We start from the raw sequence: 18,989 nt of genomic DNA, 5'->3' as shown, positions 1-18,989 counted from the left end.
ATCAACCCTAAACCAACATATGTATCCATATGTAACATTCTAAATTAATAAATAAAAATATAATACTTTAACTTAATGTAACATTATAACTTACTAATAAATAGATATAACACCCTAACTTAAAGTAATGTTTGTAATTGTATTTTGTTTTAGCCTTTAAGAACACATGTATTATTTTTTTATCATAAAAAAAAAAAAAAAAAAAAAAAAAAAAAAAAAAAAACAGAGATATTAATATTACATATGAAAAAATAATGAATTCAATAATTGAAATGGTTGAAAACAAAATTAAGCCAAAACCTCAATTCATTAATGAAAAAATATCCAAATTTTTGAACTTAAAAAAAAAAACGAAGTTAAGTAAAGATAGACTTATGTAGGGCTTTTGGGCCCAAAAATTCATTATCTACCTGTATATTGGGTTTGTGGCCCAAGTCGAGAACAAGGATCTGTCTGAGGAGAAGGAGTCTTTATCAGAAGAGACTGTGTTGATGAATAAAGAGGTTAGTTTTGGTCATAATGGCTCATGAGAGTGGGCCGAGGATGAATGCGTCCTCGGCTAAACGAAGCCGAGGTCCTAAAAGATGGTCTGTCAACAAGGGTAATGATCTCGGAAATTTAGTTGGAGCGGATAAGCATTGCAGAGACATTAGGTAGGGAGGAGTCCTAAAATATCTAAGGAAAGTTGCTGCCATCGCATTACATGCATTGTAGCTAACTCTCTGGCCGCATTAATGTGGAAGTGATGCCTGAACAGTGGATTTCAGCCTTACAACTACTACATAAGGATTTATGGGGAGTGCTGATGGGACAAGTATCCACATCGACTATCTGGTATACACGTGAAAGGTGGAGATGAAAAGGAAAGACAGAATAAAAGAAGGAGGGGGCAATGAGATTGGGAGATCAAAAAAATCAAGAAAGAAACATTGTAGCAATCTAGAACTAGTCTTATAACATTACCTGAGAACATTATATAACAACCAGTGTCCTCGGACTTCGCCGAAAACATTTTTTCTTCAGTTTACACTTATGTATTTTCATTCTTGTGTCATCAAACCTACCTAACTTGTTATTTGGTTGACTAAAACCTAGTTTTCTAACCCATCCTCTACAAATTCATTGTTTTGGGCTTTTTGGGCCTAAGTCCCTTCATACCTTCGATTGAGACATCAAATCTGGTCCTTATAACTTACATAGAATGGATTCTCTCGTATCCAATTTCATGTTTAATAGCAAATTTTGCTTTTAATTAAATAATATAGATTACATGGAACAAAGCACCAAAAAAAGCCATTACAAATTAAATCCATTATAAAATATTGATGTCAACAACAAATAATCATGTAATAAGAAATTAAAAAAATACAAATATATTACTTGCTATATTGACTTCTAAAAAATACTAAAAGGTGTGATCAAACATAGAATTTTAGCCTATCTATAAAACTTGTTGATAAAAATCATATTATATATAATAAAAAGGCAACAAATACACAAAATCTATTCAATTTGATGAAAGAAAAAAAAATTACCTGCAAGGTTGTAGGTAGGGCAGAGAGGAGAAAGGAAGAATATAGCAAATAATTGTAAAGTATGTAGTAGAAATAATAAAACACCAAAAAACTGTGTATATATAGTGGGAATTTTAGATTGTGAAGAAGATGATATGAACAAAAAAAAGGCAACAAATACACAAAATCTATTCAATTTGATGAAAGAAAAAAAAAATTACCTGCAAGGTTGCACCTATCCTATGTGAAATTCTAATCAATTATATATTGTTAAAGTTTAGAAACATTATTAGTGTATTTCGCACATAATCCATGTATAGATTCCTCTAGGATATGAAGGATTATGGCAATTTAAATAAAGAAAAATTATTCAAAGGAGAGAATAAGGACACACGGCTAATTCACATGAACGCATTCAGTTGGCATACCACTGCAAATGAGCAAAATATTTGAACCTGTAAGGACACAATTTGTAACGACCCATAATAATGTTGGGTTCGCACGTAAAAAGGCCCAAACAATATCACTTATAGAGCGTGGGTTTGAAAGGCTAGGTCTTGGTCACCGGGCGAGGGTTAGTCATCTTGTTCGTACAGAATTAGGCCGTGTTCGCTCGAGGAATCTTTCTCCTTGAGGTGGTCTGGGAGGCTCTGGTTCTTGGCCTTTTTTCCCAGCCTCTTTCTTGGTGCATCAACCTTCACATTATATAGCCCTTCTTGGTTGATCTTAGCCCTCCACTTGTTGATCAGGCAGGTGCCTACTTTAGTACCCGTCCCATCAGCTGTTCCTCCTTACTTTTTGTTAGTTGCGATGATCGAAGTCACCCTGTCGAGGCGTCTTTTCTCATTAACATGGTTAGGACGTTGGCGGGTGCATTTAATGCGGAGGGGATGCATTTACCCTGAACCAGTTTCGCACCGTACCCCCACGTGGGTCCCATTCTACTCTCATCTCCTTTAGGGGGCTTTTTGGAGGCAGCCTTCAACGAGATGTTGTTCTTCCCTTTAAAGTCTTGGAGCGCCGAGGACAGGGTCATCCTCGGCTATGCCCTCGGCATTTCGGCCTTTCTCCATTCTTCTTCGGCAAATACCCTCCTCGGCACGGGCCCTGGGCCCTAGTAGAGCGTGGGCCGAATCATAAGTTCCCTGGCCCCACATAACCTATCTTAATATTGTACTTAAAAAAAAAAAAAAAAAAAAAAAAAAAAACTATGATTCACGTACTTTGGTGGAGTATTGGGAAAAACAAAGGGAGAAAATTAATAAATTAAAAAAAAATCTATAAAAAATGGGTTTTTTTTCTAAAATTATTTTTTATCTATAATTTTAAATAAAATACTAATGGTAACACTACACGTAAAAAATAAGGATTACATAGATAAGAAGAAGAATTTAGATTGTAATCAAATTATGATTTTTAATAACTTAGAAATTATAGGAAAAGAAACTTATCCATGTTTCTAAGGATTTTTTTTTTTTTTTTAACATGTCTTATCATTTTAAATCTTAAAAAAAAAAATGCAATATTGATTAGACTCTTATTAGTAATATATAGCTATTTCTACATACTCTTAGAAATAGCTCTCTTTTCATCTAATAAGAAAGCAAAAAATACACATGAAGCAAAAAGGGAAAAAAAATAAAAGAAAAAAAACCAGAGAATAAAACCTACATAACCATTCTAAAATAACAGTTTCCTTGACATGACAACCCTCTACAAATCGAATAAATAAATTTTTAGAAAAAGGTCATATTAGAAACTTTACCGTAAACAGTGCTGCTGGGATTCACAAAATCATATTATATATAATAAAAAGTCAACAAATACAAAGTGTTGATAAAAATTATATTATATATGATTAAAAGGCAACAAATACACAAAATCTATTCAATTTGATGAAGAAAAAAAATACCCGCAAGGTTGTAGGTAAAGCAAAGAGGAGAAAAGAAGAATATAACAAATAATTGTAAAGTATGTATTAGAAATAATGAAACATCAAAAAATTGTGTGTATATATAGTGAGAATTTTAGGCTGTGAAGAAGATAATATGAACAAAAAGAAGTATTTTAGGTGAAACTCAAATACTTTTTTTTTTTTTACTTTATTATTAGGAAAAAGATGACATAAGATGCAAATTTATCCATAAAAAAAATATAAAATATAAAAAATAAAAAAAAACGTAGGAAAAAAAAATTCAAGTTCTATCTTTTTTTTCCTTTTACATTTTTTAAAGAAATGTAGGAAAAAAAGTGCAGATTCGATCTTTTTTTTCTTTTACGTTTTTTTTATCTCTCTTTTTTATTTAAATTCTATCCTTAGGTAATTCTATTCTATTGATTTTAGGTTTTGTTGATAACATTTTAGATAATCACAACTATTATAGTTGTAAATCAAATACTACTTTTTTTCATTACTTGATTTGTCATATTTATCCAAAAAATATGTATATATCTATTCTTAAAATCTAAAAATTTATTAAAATTTCTGCAATTTGGTGAAAACACTTGGTGCAACCAAAGCGTCTAAGCCCAACTTTTATTATATATAATATGATATGATATGATATAATATGATATATATATGTATAACCGAAACTTCTGAAACTCTCACAATTTTTCACGTCAGTACAATATTTAAATAAAATTATTTTTGTTTAGTTCAAACTTAATAAGGAGTGAAACTCTATGTCTCTAACAAGTCCAACTTAAATTCAAACTCATCATTATCATTTCTTTTTTAAACAAAATTATTTTTGTTTAATCCAAACTTAACAAAGAGTGAAACTCTCTCTCTCTCTCTCTCTCTCTCTCTCTCTCTCTCTCTCTCTCTCTCTCTCTCTCTCTCTCTCTCTCTCTCTCTCTCTCTCTCTCTCTCTCTCTCTCTCTCTCTCTCTCTCTTTTATATGTATATATAAAACCAAAGTTTCTGAAACTCTCATAATTTTCAACGTCAACACAATATTTAAATAAAATTATTTTTTTTTAGTCCAAACTTAACAAAGAGTGAAATTTTATCTCTCTAACAAGTCTAACTTAAACTCAAACTCATCATTATCATTTTTTTAAACAATTTTTTTTTCTTTAATCCAAACTTAACAAGGAGTGAAACTCTATCTCTCTAACAAGTCTAATTTAAACTCAAACTCAAACTCCAACATTAATAATTTATCTCTAAATTTGTGAGGTTAATCATGAATACTATAAAAGCAAAGCAAACCCCAATATTTTTTTTAAAGCCAAGTAGAGGTATGAGTTCTTCCTATGTTATTTTCTTTTCCTCTACTTTGTTAAAAAACAATTTTATTTTATGATTTTTCATGTATTTTTTAAAAAGTAATTTTTGTATATAAACCACCAAACTCTCTTTAGCCAATTTTTACAAGATAAAAAAGTTTGCAATAATTGAAATTATTCATTTGAATGTAACCCATCTTTCTTTTATATTTCTCTATTGTTTAGTCATATATATTTTGTTTTGTTTCAATAATTTCTAAGCAATGAATTATCTGATTCTTTAATATTTTTTGGTTTTTCAGAAGTTTTAATATCTAAATATTTGAGTTTTTTTTTTTTTTTTTTTGCAATATCTTAAACTGTCTAAAAAAAAAATTGTAAGCCATTGCACGTTCAAGCAATGGCTTCTTCATCAAATTGTAACACAAATTGAAGTTATACAAGAGAAAATCATGCAATGGTGTAATTTCTTAAATTTTTTATAAAATTATTTTAGTTTACCTCACAAATAAGTTGATTCTCATGCATGACACAGGTTAGCGATTAGTTAGTAATGAAGTACAAGATGAAGAGGTGTATGAGCCACCACATTAGACACAACCGATCCATAAACCCCATATGCTAGTGGATGTCTAGACCACTACAAAATTTGAACACAAATTATAAACAAACAAAAAAAACAAAAAACAATTATAGTTTCATGTATTTGTTTTGTCACTTTTTGCTCTCCCAACCATTACAAGAGCAAAACAGAGTTGTCCTTTGTTTATACCAGAAGAAGAAGCATCAGAAGCTTGTTCGCCAACTCGGAATGACCAAACTTGCAGTAAATCACCTATCTTGAATTTATTTGACTCCAAAACTTTGTTCCAATAGGTCCTCAGTGCATATGTTGAACTCGTGTTTCCAGTGTCCTTTGGCATGTCCCACTGCTTCAAAACTATATCACCAATCTTGAGTTTGGGATCGATCAGTCATGCTGGGATTTATTGCTCTGCTCTAAGCTCCTCTTTCTCTTCCTCAGTCAAGAAATCCATCCTCACGATTTGTCTCAAAGGTATCGACAACCGACTGTTACCCTCAGTTAAGTCAGTCTTGAACAGGGATTTTTGAATTACCAACAATTCATCACGCCCATCCATTGATTTGATCACATCCTGGAACTCTTTGGGTATATAGAAAGGCGGGTTCTGACCTGGTATCAATTTCTTGATTGGAATCATGTTCTTCTTTTTCTTGGCTTCCAAACCCAAACCCCAATCTTGATCATCCCTATCAGTACCAAGTCTTTCTCGCTTTCTTCTACCATTGTTTCCATCTGCTTTAACAGGAAAAGCAGAGCCCATGACCTTTTCTTGGACAAAAACTGGGTTCTTGAGTGTGTTTTCTTGCACAAGAATTGGATTCTTGAGAGCCCTTTCTTGGATCAACCTCTGAAACTTGTGAAATTTCTCAATGGCTACACATGAAACCTCAACCAAGGTGTCAAAGTGATACCAATTGGGAGCAATAGTATGACCCTCCGTATCATGATGACTCAAGTCCCCCAACATAGACAAAAACGCCTTATTCTTCCTCATCTCACTTCTCATTGTTGAACCCAGAAGCACAATAATAGTAATTAAACAAAGAAAGAAAGAAAGGAAACTATGGCTTTTCTTTTGTTTCCTCAGGAGAGAAATAGCAACTTGATATATATATCAGGTTAGATCACGAATTCCTAATCCCGCTCTGGGACGGAGAGTATTTAAAAGTTAAAACCCAAGTGACCGCTATACCTGAGTCGGTGGCAGTGGCGCTACGACACGCCGTTTTTTAAAATTGCCTGGTTAAACTGCAATTTTAATAGCAGTCAACAAACGACAAGTCGGTTACTTTGGCATTATAAATCAACAACTTTTACCACTCGTCGTATTGAAGATGAATGATCAATGATGTGGGTGATTTTTTTGAGTGTTTAAAATTGAAGGGTATTTTTTTTTTCTTCTATGTATTAAAATAAAATAAAAATAAAAAATCGAAAAAATACCATTTTTTGTCCTACATTTTATTTTTAGGGTTGGGACGGTATCTCATGTGCTAGGCTATAGAACATCTCTCTCATGGACCTATTGTAGATATATAGTATAATCAAATTTATTTGAAAAAAGAAAATGTTTTTTTAATTTTTAATTTAAAAGGCAGTGCCTTTATTTATTTGTAAAAGGGAAAAGAGGTAGTGTCTTTATTAATCAGATAAAAGTATCCCAAAAAAAAAAAAAAAGAGTTTATTTGATTAGAATAAAATAAATATATAATGGAAATTTCTTAGTTTACATTATACTAATAATGTAATATTTATATTTAAAGCTAAACAAATAAATATAATGTTCTACATATTTGTAAAAAAATGTACAATTTTATATACTTTTTACAAATATGTATACATTTGTTTAGTTTACAATGTAAGATTTAAATCAATAATTCAATGTAAACCTAAAATAAAAATGTATAATTTTCATGACTTGCACTTGACTATCTTTCCATTTCCTTCTGACCTCCCAACCAGTTTATAGGCACTAGCAACTTCTTACAGCCTCTTAGTGAAGGTGCAGACCGCTCTCCTGTCTCCACTACCCCTGTTAATTAATGTTACATACAAAATTTATACTTAAATGGTCTATACTAGTCTAGGTTGCACGGACACGCCATTTTTGGTGTCGTGTCTGCGTCCGACACGTGTCGAACACCAGAACGGGGACGACGCACCAGATTTTGGTGCTCGGCGGTGTCCCTTTTTTTTTTTTTTTTTCACTTCTCCGACACGGCTCCGACACAGCGCCGACGCGGCTCCGACACGACACCGACGCGGTTCCGACGCGTCCGACACGCCAGCAATGAAAAAAAAAAAATTCACAGATTTTGACCGGTGAACTTACCAATACCATTGATTTTGTGATAACCCTAAAATAATAAAGCAAGTTTAGAGTCTCTTAGACTGAAAGTTGAAACCACATCTCAAGTTCTTCTTAACCCACCCTCCCTCTGTCGCTGCCGCTGCCCTCTGTCCCTCGCCGGAGTTAGATTGGGCCGATCGGCGAGCTCCGACGTCGACACTGTGCCCTCTATCCTCTGTCTCTTCCGATCTCTCTCTCTCTCGGCGCGGACCAATCTCTTGATTCTCTTCTCTGTTCTCTCTCTGTTTTTTTTTCTTTCTTTCTTTCCAATATTAATTTTGGTGAATGTACTGTTACTCACTTATTTATAACGTGTTTTTTTTTTTTTTTTTTTTAACTGCTGCTGTGGCCTGTGGGTGCTCTCTGTCCTATTTATTTTATATATATTTTTTTTATATATTAGTTATAACTTATAAATTTGTTTTTGTGTGTCCTGCTATAGTTTTATTTATTTATTAAAGTTAAATATTGTAGGTGATTTTACTAAAATGAATACTGAAAGTGCTTGAAGATTTTATGTTTATTATTGTACTACTTTGGGTGTTAGTTTACTTATTTGTAGTTTTTACATAATTTAAATTCTAGACATAAACGTATTTTATGTCTAAAAATATTAAAAAATTTGCCTAAATATAAAATTTAATTAATTATTTAACCGCAGTGTCCCCGCCGTGTCGTGTCCTTATTTTTCAAAAATTGCCGTATCCCCGTATCCGTGTCCGTGTCATGTCCGTGTCCGTGCAACATAGATACTAGTGTTAACACTCTTTTATCACTGGCTTTGGTACTACCTATTGATCTTTCCTATGTTGGCAGCAAAACCTCCTGTGAGTAGTTCAGAGTTTCTGTTTTGTGAACTTCAATTTGGGATTTTGTGTTATTGGTTTGGTTGAATATAAAATGTGTTTAGGGACTTCATTTCCACTGTGGTTGATTTTATATATGGGTGAGGGTTCAAATTTTGTAGGGGTTACCAAGCAAGCATTAATTTGATGAAGTTAGAAATGGATTTTAAGGTTTTAATTCTTTTATGTTGTTTAGTTTTTTTTTTTTGATACAAGATAGAATCTCTACTCTAGCCTAATCTAAGTGTATATGTGTGTGAAACTCCCTCCTGGAGACTTGAACCCCGGCCCTTGCCCCCCACACCCCACAAGCATTTATACTTGTGGAGTGACCACTGCACCAAGGGTGTGCGGTGGTATGTCGTTTAGTTATTTGATCTCTTAATAATTGAGGTATAATTTGGGGTTTGTTACATTTTTTTATTAAAATGATTTAACTGAAATTGAATGTTGTAAAAAATGTTAAATTACTATTTTTGTCATTCAACTATTTGGTAAAGTTCAATTTGGTCCTCATTAGTGTCAACTATTAATTCTGCCAATTTAGTTTCTCAACTTTCAAAACCAAGTAAAATAAATAAATAATTTGAAATCAAATCAAATTCATACTTGAATCTTTCCTCAAAAGAGTGGGATGAGTGTAACTCAAATAAATTGGAAAGTAATGCCAATGAAGTCCGTAGTAGCAGTCAGGAAAACATATATAGCATATATTATGAGGAAATAAAGTTATTCATGACAACATAGTTCAATCCATTTGGCCATTGTAGACAATAATTTTTATTATTTCTATTTTATGGCAAGAAGGGAGGTGATGAAAAATGATCTCTAGATAGGACAAATTGCCCCAAAAAAGATACACCTAGCCTCAATTAATGGCTCATGCTTTATTGTTATTGTAGTTAACATAGAGCATATATTATTGACCTATTAAGACAATTTATTTTTGTGTATCAGATGGTGAAATTTCAAACATAGATACCGAAAGTCCAGAATTCCAAATAGCAATACAAACCTTCTGTACAGTGGAATATAGTCTAAAAACTTTCTGCCCTCCTTATTTCTTACAAATGTCATATCAATGCTTCATAAGGCACTACAAATGTTTATGAATTCAATTAAACTATATGCAAAATATAATACACTATGGATTTGTAAAACAAAACAACTATAATGCCGGAAAATACCAAATAAGTTGAAATTTAACTACAGTCATGAATCAAGAAAAGGACAAAGTTGTGAAACAAAGAAAAATAAAGAAAAACCAAAACGAACCTGATTGGCATGGATTTTTTTTTTTTTTTTTTTTTCTTTTCCAAATGTGAAGTGAAACAACCAAAACGACCCAGTTTTGGAAATAACAAAAGTGATCAAAAAATGATTATTTATTTATTCTATCCGGTAATCCATGCAAAAAGATTTTCAATACTGTAATTGCAATTTGCACAAATCTAATCCATACTGATAACTCTCACCCTATTATGATAGAAGGTTGTTAAATCATTTTTGCATATAAGAAATGAAAAACGATAGCAATAACATTCAAGAAACACATTAATTCAAGAAACAAACCTCGACACATTAATTCAAGAATAAAGAGTGAATAATGTGGAATTTCCCTTTATTCTAAAGGAGAAGCAAAATCCAAAAAGAAGCACTAGACTAGGGATGGTAATTTTTTTATGGCATTATTTCCACGGGTAACAAATATCATATTGGCCACTCTTAGGCCAAAATGAGGATATATCCCTTCCGTACAAACTATGTAGCAAAATGCCCATGTTCTGAAACTATTTAGGAAAATACTTATGTTTTAAACTCGATTTTCTAAAAATTAAGTTTCAATGAAAAACTTGATTTTTAGAAAATCGAGTCATAGGCAATCAAACTTAAAAAAATAAAATTCAAAAAAAACCTACATGGAACTCAAGTTCCATATAGTTTTTTTCAAGTAACTCGATTTTTGCCAAATCAAGTTTTTCATTGAAACTCGATTTTTTTTAAATCGAGTTTCAAAATATGGGGCATTTTGCTGAAACTTTTCAACGAAAGGGGTATTTTGCCATTTTGGCTGCCATTCTTATGATTGAAGAGACAAGGGCCACTCTCTTTTACATGAGCAATCGTGTTTGCATCGATGTCCATCTATGTGATAGTGAAGAGCCCCAATAATTAGGGCGGAAAACAAATTCAAATGTGCCACCTTTAGAAAGTGCATGGACTCCAAGATCGTTGTTCTTGGATTGGCAATGGAGGTTCAAGACCAAACCATTTTCCAAATCATTAGAGATTTTCATATGTACCTTAGCTGGAAGAAATTCTCATTCACACGTAGTTACCAGCAAGAGAAGTAGCAATGATGCTAATCTAATGAAAGAACTCATGATGTTTTGCTGATTGAGATTTTTTGTTGGTGGGAGATAACTAAGAGCCTGATTGGATGAGTGGATTTTTGGATCATGTCACTCAATTTTCATAACTGAGTTCTCAAAACACATGGGTTCCACAAAAAATTTTGTGTTTGGCTTGGTTTTCAACACGTGTTTCCATCACTCAAAACTCAAAAATTTGAGTTAAAGTGATGGAAATAGGAAATAGCAAATGGGTGTTTTCAAAAATTGAGAACTGAGTTATGAGTTATGAAAACTGAGATATGAAAATTGATTTATCTCTAAACCAAACGGGCCCTAAATGTTTTAGATTGGGGTCTTATTTATAGGGCTACTTCTTCATGGTAGCCAGTGACATTTCTATGCTATAATTTAGGCACATAGCATTCATTTAGGAGTAAGTAGTGAGTAACGTTTAGGAAAATATTTTCCTAATTAAATTCATTTAGGAAAATATGGGATGCCATTTTTGTTGATTTCCCTGTTATATACTATATTATTACTAGCATTCATTTAGGAATAATGTTTCAAATTCAACTAATGTGCACCTTGGGCGCTCACTCCACAAATATAAGTAATTGTGAGGTGTGGGGGGTAAGGGCCAAGATTCAAGTCTCTATGAAAGAGTTTCATACACATATACACTTAAATTAGATGCTCTTAAAATAATTGTTAATAAACCATATTATAAAAACTATCATATTTACGAATGCCCTTAACGTAATTGTTAATAAATAAAGGCGTAAATGCACTTTTAGTCCTTACATTTTGGCTTTTTTTCATTTTGGTCCCTACATTTTCAATTCACCACTTTTAGTCCCTAAACCAATTAACGCGTGTTATTTTAGTCCTTTCCGTCAATCAACAAACAGAAATACCTGAGGTGACTAACGGAGGGATTAAAATATTATTAAAAATTCACTATAGCACTCATTAGATAACATAATAATAATAAATCTAACCTTCTTAAGTTTTTAACAAATTTAAAATTGAAAAAATAAAATTAAAATCCAAAAATACATCAAGATCTATGTTCATTTTCAACAAGAACACCAAATAACACAAACCCAGATTTTAAACATAAGAACACATGCCCAGATTTACTTGCATTTTCTTGCCCTTTCTTGTCAACCAAACACAAACACAAACACAAATCGATCTCCAGCAAGAACACAAACACAAACCTAGCAGCAGATCTTCTCAGATTTTCTCAAACCACAAAACCCAAATATACAAAATCACAACTCAAACCCAGATTTTCTCATCTTTCAATCAACAACGAAACCTCCAACAAATAAAATTCATAAACCCAGAAACCAAGTTCATAAACCTAGAAAATTCAGCATAAAATCATAAATTCCAAAGCCCCCATCCCCAAACCCAAGCCAAATCATTTCTCAATTCTTTTTCAGTCTTTGTTTGGTTGCCAAGAAAATGAAAGAATAAACATTTGGACAGTGAAGAAGACAACCTAACCTTCGCCAGTCTGATCGTGCCACAAGTTCAGGCCTCAGCCTCACCGAACCGTCATCGTCTTTGCCACAGATCTACACCGCCGGTCAAGGAAGCTTTCTCTTCTCTCTTCCTCTCTCTTTCCCTCTGACCAACCAAAGTCGAGAAGCTAACACGATCTCTAATCTACAAACCAATCTCGTCGTCGTCGCCTCCTTTAGACCCACCCACCAATCTTGCCGCTATCAGACCCACCTGCCGATCTCGCCGCTGTCAAACCCACCCGCCCATCTCGCCTCCTTCAAACCCACCCACCAATCTATGGTCCTTTACCTCTCTCTTTCACTCAATCTATCTCTCCCTCTCCCTCTCTCACAATCAATGCTTATTTTTGAGGAAGACTGAATTTTTTTTATTATGTTTTTTTGTTGATTTGGTTTATATATTCAGATTTCCTATTATAATATTTGTTTGGAAACTAAGAAAATGTGAGAGAATGTGTTTTCTAGAGGATTTTTAGAAACACAATCAAACACCTTAAAATATTTTCCAAAACATTTTTTGTGATGTGACCAAACACCTGAAATTATTTTCATTTCTAAAAAATATTTTCACTTGAAAATATTTAACACTTTGTAATCATTTTAATTGAGCCAAACGCAACCTAAATATGGTTTTCTGTTCTTGTTCTTATGTTCTGGTGTGTTCTTATTTTTTTAAAATTTTTAACTCATATTTTTTCTTTTGTTAAAATTGAGAAATAAATATTTTAAATTATAATCTGATGTGGTATGAGTGATGAGTGCTACAGTGAATTTTTAATAATATTTTAAGGGCAAAACTTAGGTACAGTACCTTAGGTTCCCCACTTAACTGCACCTAAGGTACCCCACTTAAATTTCAGCCACGTGGCTATTTAACTAAAATCCTTAAACGACGTTAACTTAAAACACTTCCCATCTAGGGCTGTCCACGGGTCGAGTCAGCCCGGGTTTGGGCCCAACCCGCACTCGACCCAATTGGGTCGGGTCACTGAAAAACGGACCCGCAATCAATCGAAATATGGGTTAAACCCGTCGGGTCGGATCATCGGTTCGAATGGGTCGGATCATCGGTTTGGCGGGTTGGACCTCTTATTGGGCCTTTTCTGTAAATTTTATTGGATTTAATTTTTTTTGGGCCTTTTGGTCGAAATTATTGGGCTTTTCAAGGAATTAATAGTTTTTGAATCTTAACATATCAGATTGGGCCTGTTTTTTACTAAATTTCTTTTAAAATGGGCCTTCATCTCTACTATAATTTGTCCAAAACTCCAAATTCATACTTCTCAGAATGTAAAATATCAATACATTATCAATTCAAAGTATGTAAAATGGGCCTTCATTGAGTATGAATTCAAAGTAAAATCTGGATACCTGTTAAATATCAATAGAATGTAAAACCTAGGCATTAATCAAACAGATAAAAACACAATTATCATTTTGTTACCACCTGCTCATCATCCACACATTATAACAAATATTTTCCAAATTGCCTAAGCCTTGAGGCCTGGGCAGTACCATTTTGTTTCCACATTCATCAATAAAACACAATTACCATTTTGTTACCACCTGTTCATCATCCACACATTATAAATTTATAACAAATATTTTCCAAATTGCCTAAGCCTTAAGGCCTGGGCAGTACCATTTTGTTTCCACATTCATCAATCTGTCAAGGTGAAAACATACCTAGTACCTACCAACCATTCCACACATCAAATAAATTTCCAGAACCACACAGGCTACAAGCACTACTAAAAATACATCATCTTCATAATTCGATATATAAAGCCATAGAGGCAGCAGAGAAGGCAGTTACTGCACAAGGCAGTAAACTACCAAAGCAGTAGGCAATTCCCAGCAGTATATATAATTAGTTACAACTATGAAATACTATTAAGTATTTCCAAAAAATAGCTTTCCTAAGGCAGTAGAGAACTACTCTATTTTCTATAGTTAACATGTCCATAACTTATAGAGAGGAAAGCCTACACAGATGCTAAGTTTTCCTTCCTCTAAGCAAGACAAGAGTTCATGTATAATTATAATTAGAAAAGCTACACATATGTCCAAAAAAGCTTCAAAATATATCCAAAAAAATGCCTCCTATACAAAAGGCGACCTTCCATCCTCCTACAATACAAGGGGAAAAATATTTATCAATACTATATAAAGACAGAATAAGAGCTACAGAATAACCAAAAGGGACACCAATATGAACAAAAATTATAAGGGCAGAAACATACCCAATCAGTGATCATTCATCAATATTAACTGTGGTACGAGTACCACCTTTGTTTGAACAGGAACTAGAACTTGCTGCTGTTGTTGCTTGATTTAAAACTAGAAAAGAAAAAATTAAGACAATAGATTAAATTTTGCTCAAGTATACGACACATTTAATAACACTTAGTAGACAAGAAGATTGGAAGTTAAACATATTACCTAATTCATGAAATTCATCCTCCAAGGCCTCCATCTCGTCCTTTGACTTGCGAAAAGAAATTGAGACATGAGCTTGCAGCCAATTTTGAGCACAAACAAGATTTTGAACCATGAGAGGGGAGAGTGAACTTCGAAATGGATCAAGTATGCGCCTTCCAATACTAAAAGCCGATTCAGAAGCAACTGTAGAAACAGGTACAGTCAGCACATCCCTAGCCATTTTGGACAGCACTGGGTACCTATCTGAATTGGCTTTCCACCACCCCAAAATCTCAAATTTCACATCCCTTCTACTCTCACAATTTTCAACCAAATATTTTTCCATCTCATTGCTACACCCTATAGACTTCTCAACCTCTAAAAACCGCTCATATCATGAATTAACCATTGCATATGGATCACTACAACCAACTGTATCACCTTCCATGTGTGTCCTCTCATTCTCACTTGGTAGCACCACATTTGGTGAATCAACCCTAGAGTAATCATCATACAACCTAGCCATGAAATTCTCCACCAAGTCAACCATCTCATTAACCACTTCATCCCCATAAATTTCAGAAAAATAAAACTTCAAAAACTTCATTTTCTTCCTTGGATCAAGCACCACAACCACATACAAAAGCTTATTAATTTTATCCCCTTTCCCCCAGTACTTTTCAAACTTAGCTTCCATTTTAGTTGCCATGTTTTTCAAGAGATGATTTTGAGATTTAATTAAATGAGCAATATTCTCTTGAATCACAAACATTTCATCAAAGAAGGTATTTGAAGTCACATACAAAGAACCGGAGAACTTTTTTGTTGCATTGTAAAAAAGTTTCAAGAAACCCACAAATGTCCTACAATTTTGAAAATCAACCCCACAAGGAGATCCCAAACCACCACTATTTTCCTTGTTCAAAAAGTATGAAGAATAGCTATCATCCTCAAAGTCCATTCTTAGGAACACTTTCTCAAATTTTTCAGCAATATCTAACATGAGATAGGTAGAGTTCCACCTAGTTGGTACATCAAGACTTAGTAAACACTTGGATTCAATACCTAATCTCTCCATAATACTCCTAAAAGTTTGATTTCTATTTGGTGAGGACTTCACATACCTCACCGCTTCACGCACCCTAGCAATGGACGCATCAATTTCTTTCAAACCATCTCCCACAATCAGATTTAAGATATGTGCACAACACCTCATGTGCAAGAACTCATGTTCTAAAACAGTCCCCTTCCAATCTTTAGTTACTGTTTGTAAAAATTTAATGGTAGTACCATTAGAGGAAGCATTATCCACTGTCAAGGTGAATATGCCATCAACACCCCACTCACGCAGACACATCTCAATCTTTCTACCTATAGTCTCCCCCCTATGGTCTTCCACTTGACAAAAATTCAAAATTCTCTTATGCAAGTTCCAATCATCATCAATAAAATGACCTGTGAGGGACATATAATTCAGATTTTGAATACTAGTCCATGTGTCCGTAGTAAGGCACACCCTACGACCTTTCAAGGCTTCCCTTAGTTTCTCTCTCTCAACACCATAAATGCTAATCACATCCCTAGCCACAGTTTGACGAGATGGGATATCCCTAATTTGCAACTTAGGTTGTAAGGTTGTTGAATATTTTTGAAACTCATACCCTTCAACAAACCTAAAAGGCAACTCGTCTATTATAATCATTTCTGCGAGTGCCTTCCTAGAAGCCTCAACAGTAAAGGCTGTTGGTACAAGCTTAAACCCTTCCTCCCCATTCATTTTAGGTTCAAATGCTAAGGTTTGTTGCCCTTTAAGTGAAGCTCTATTAGGGTTCTTAACACAGTTTGGTGTATGATTCAATAAATTAGTAGTACCATGACCCTTACTATTAGCACGGTAAGTTTTTTGGCAATAATGGCAAACAGCCTTAAATTGACCCTCACTCATTTTTATTTTTTCAAAATGATCCCAAGCAGTAGACTTTTTCCTATTATTACCACAATCAGCAGCTATCTCACTCACCTTGGTTTTATCACTAGGTCTAGGTGGAAGTGCCTTAGCATTTGTTGGAGTGGGAATAGGTTCAGCTTGGACAGCAGGTCCAGCTTGGGCAGCGGGTGTTGTTTGGGAAGGGGGGGCATCAGTAGAGGATTCCATGACCTAATGACATCAAATTTAAGCATAAACAAACAATCATAAAAAAACTAATACTAAGAAAGATCATTATAGTTGACCTCTTAAAGGGCAAAATCACATACACTGGAGCTTTGTAGAATAAGAAATATCATTATGCATAAGAATTTACTTCACTAGTACTGATTTCATTTGACACTCAGTGTTCTGTATCAAGGTAAATTACATGGCACTTATTGATTTCATTTAAATTGCAAGTATGCATGTTTAAGAGTCAAGACAAAACTAAGAACTGATATAACTATAAGCATTTGAAAGAAATTGTCCTTGTTCAAAACATGGAGGCCCAAAACATTTTCCCAAATCTTTTTTTTTTTTAATAAAACTAGATCATAGACACAACTTCAATTGAAGTAATCTGAGACTCTCATTGTCTTTAGTTCTCTTTTTTTTTTTTCTTTTTTTTTTTACTTTGCTTAGTTACACATAGCCAATGGTTTTTGAACAAACTTCCTCAACATCACAGTGTTCTTACATGGAAAGGAGGTGCTTGAGCTCAAACTCACTGCAGATGTACAATAAAAGTAACGGTGCACTAATCACAATCTGTCACCTCAAATATTTTTTTACTTCAAAAGGTTACAAACTTTGTTTGGTGTCTGTATTATTCGTTAAATCCTCACCACTCTTTATACAATAAGGCAATCAAATAATCTTAAAAGCATTAAAAAACAATCAGAACTGAAGAATCTAAATAACTAATAAAAAAGAGAAAGAATAGATTTTTAAGGTTGTTTGAGCGACACGAACCTGTTGACGAGGAAAGCGAAACCGCGGTCGTCGTGCTTGAAGGCTGAGAGGCGGCAGACGGTGCCCTTGGTGCGACGGACCAGCGATAACACTCCGATCCTCTACTCAGCGGGGATACGTGTGAAGATGAGAACCAGCAAGGTTTGGTGTTTGGTCCGTTGGAGACTTGGAGAGTTGGAGTGAAGTCAAGTGTTTCAAAATAAAAGAGAGATTTTGAATCAGCCCTTAAGACTAGAGAGCAGAGAAAAGTGGAACAGAGAGAAAAATCAGATTTATTTAAAAGAGAAAGAGATGAGGGTTGAGGGCCTCTTGAGGCTGAGGGAGGGTAACCGGCCATGGCTTGGGGAAGTGGAAATTTTTTATTATTATTTGGGGTGAGGTGAGGGTTAGCCGTTCTGCACCTCTGAGAGTCTGAAGACTTGAAGAGAGATTTTGTGGGATTTTCTTTGATTTTTTTTTGTGTGTTGGAATGATTTTGTTGATCTTCAGAAGGATCAAGACCGTTGATCACGCTCAAATCGCACGGCCATGGTTGCTTTGTGTGTAAAAGTCTTAGGAGCAAGTAGCTGATTTGAGACTTAGCGTGTAAAAAAAAAAAAAAAAAAAAAAAAAAAAAAAAAAAAAAAAAAAAAAAAAATGAGTGCTTTAAGTCCAATCAGTCTCCTCTCTTCAGTCCTAGACAGCACTCTTCAGTGACTTAGTCTTCACGGGTAAACTGAGTGCTGAATTACTCTTTTTTTTTCTTTTTTTTTTTTAAATATCGGTCGGGTCGGGTAATACGGGTTTTTTCTTCCTTAAACCGCTACCCGACCCAAATAATCGGGTTTTGAAAGAAATACACCCGAATCCGACTCACTACAGGTTTCAGGTTCACCCGTTGGGATGTGAGTCGGTCGGACCCGGTCGGTTTGGACGGGTCAAAGAACCGCTGGACAGCCCTATTCCCATCCATCTTTATTTCCCCTACACTCACGTTTCAAACCACTTTGTCACACTCCTTCTTTAATCAAGCTAATCCACCAAAACCTTATCAACGTTATCATCATCACCACTCAAATCAACAATGCCAAAGACCATATGGACCATAATTGATTTCGCAAAACTGGAGTGAGTTGGATCTGATTTGTGACAAGAGGGAGTCGATTTCACTAAAGGGTCATGGAGGCCGATGGGTTTCAACTTAGTTCTAGAAGAAAGGGAAGGCGTAGATGA

The 18,989-nt window shown here is 34.1% G+C and overlaps 1 long non-coding RNA gene across 1 annotated transcript; it reads right to left on the bottom strand.

The window, feature by feature from the left end:
* Nucleotides 1–14,324: 14,324 nt before the first annotated feature.
* LOC126720055 (uncharacterized) lies at nucleotides 14,325–14,945 on the bottom strand. Its single transcript, XR_007653228.1, has 3 exons — nucleotides 14,858–14,945; nucleotides 14,659–14,755; nucleotides 14,325–14,545 (listed from the first exon to the last, which is right to left on the bottom strand). It is a non-coding gene; the product is annotated as an uncharacterized LOC126720055 (long non-coding RNA).
* Nucleotides 14,946–18,989: the final 4,044 nt, after the last annotated feature.

The sequence above is a fragment of the Quercus robur genome, chromosome 3 (assembly GCF_932294415.1).
Source record: "Quercus robur chromosome 3, dhQueRobu3.1, whole genome shotgun sequence".
NCBI classification, from domain to species: Eukaryota; Viridiplantae; Streptophyta; class Magnoliopsida; order Fagales; family Fagaceae; genus Quercus; species Quercus robur.
Note: the sequence above shows the minus strand (reverse complement) of the source record. Positions and strands in the feature narration are given on the sequence as shown.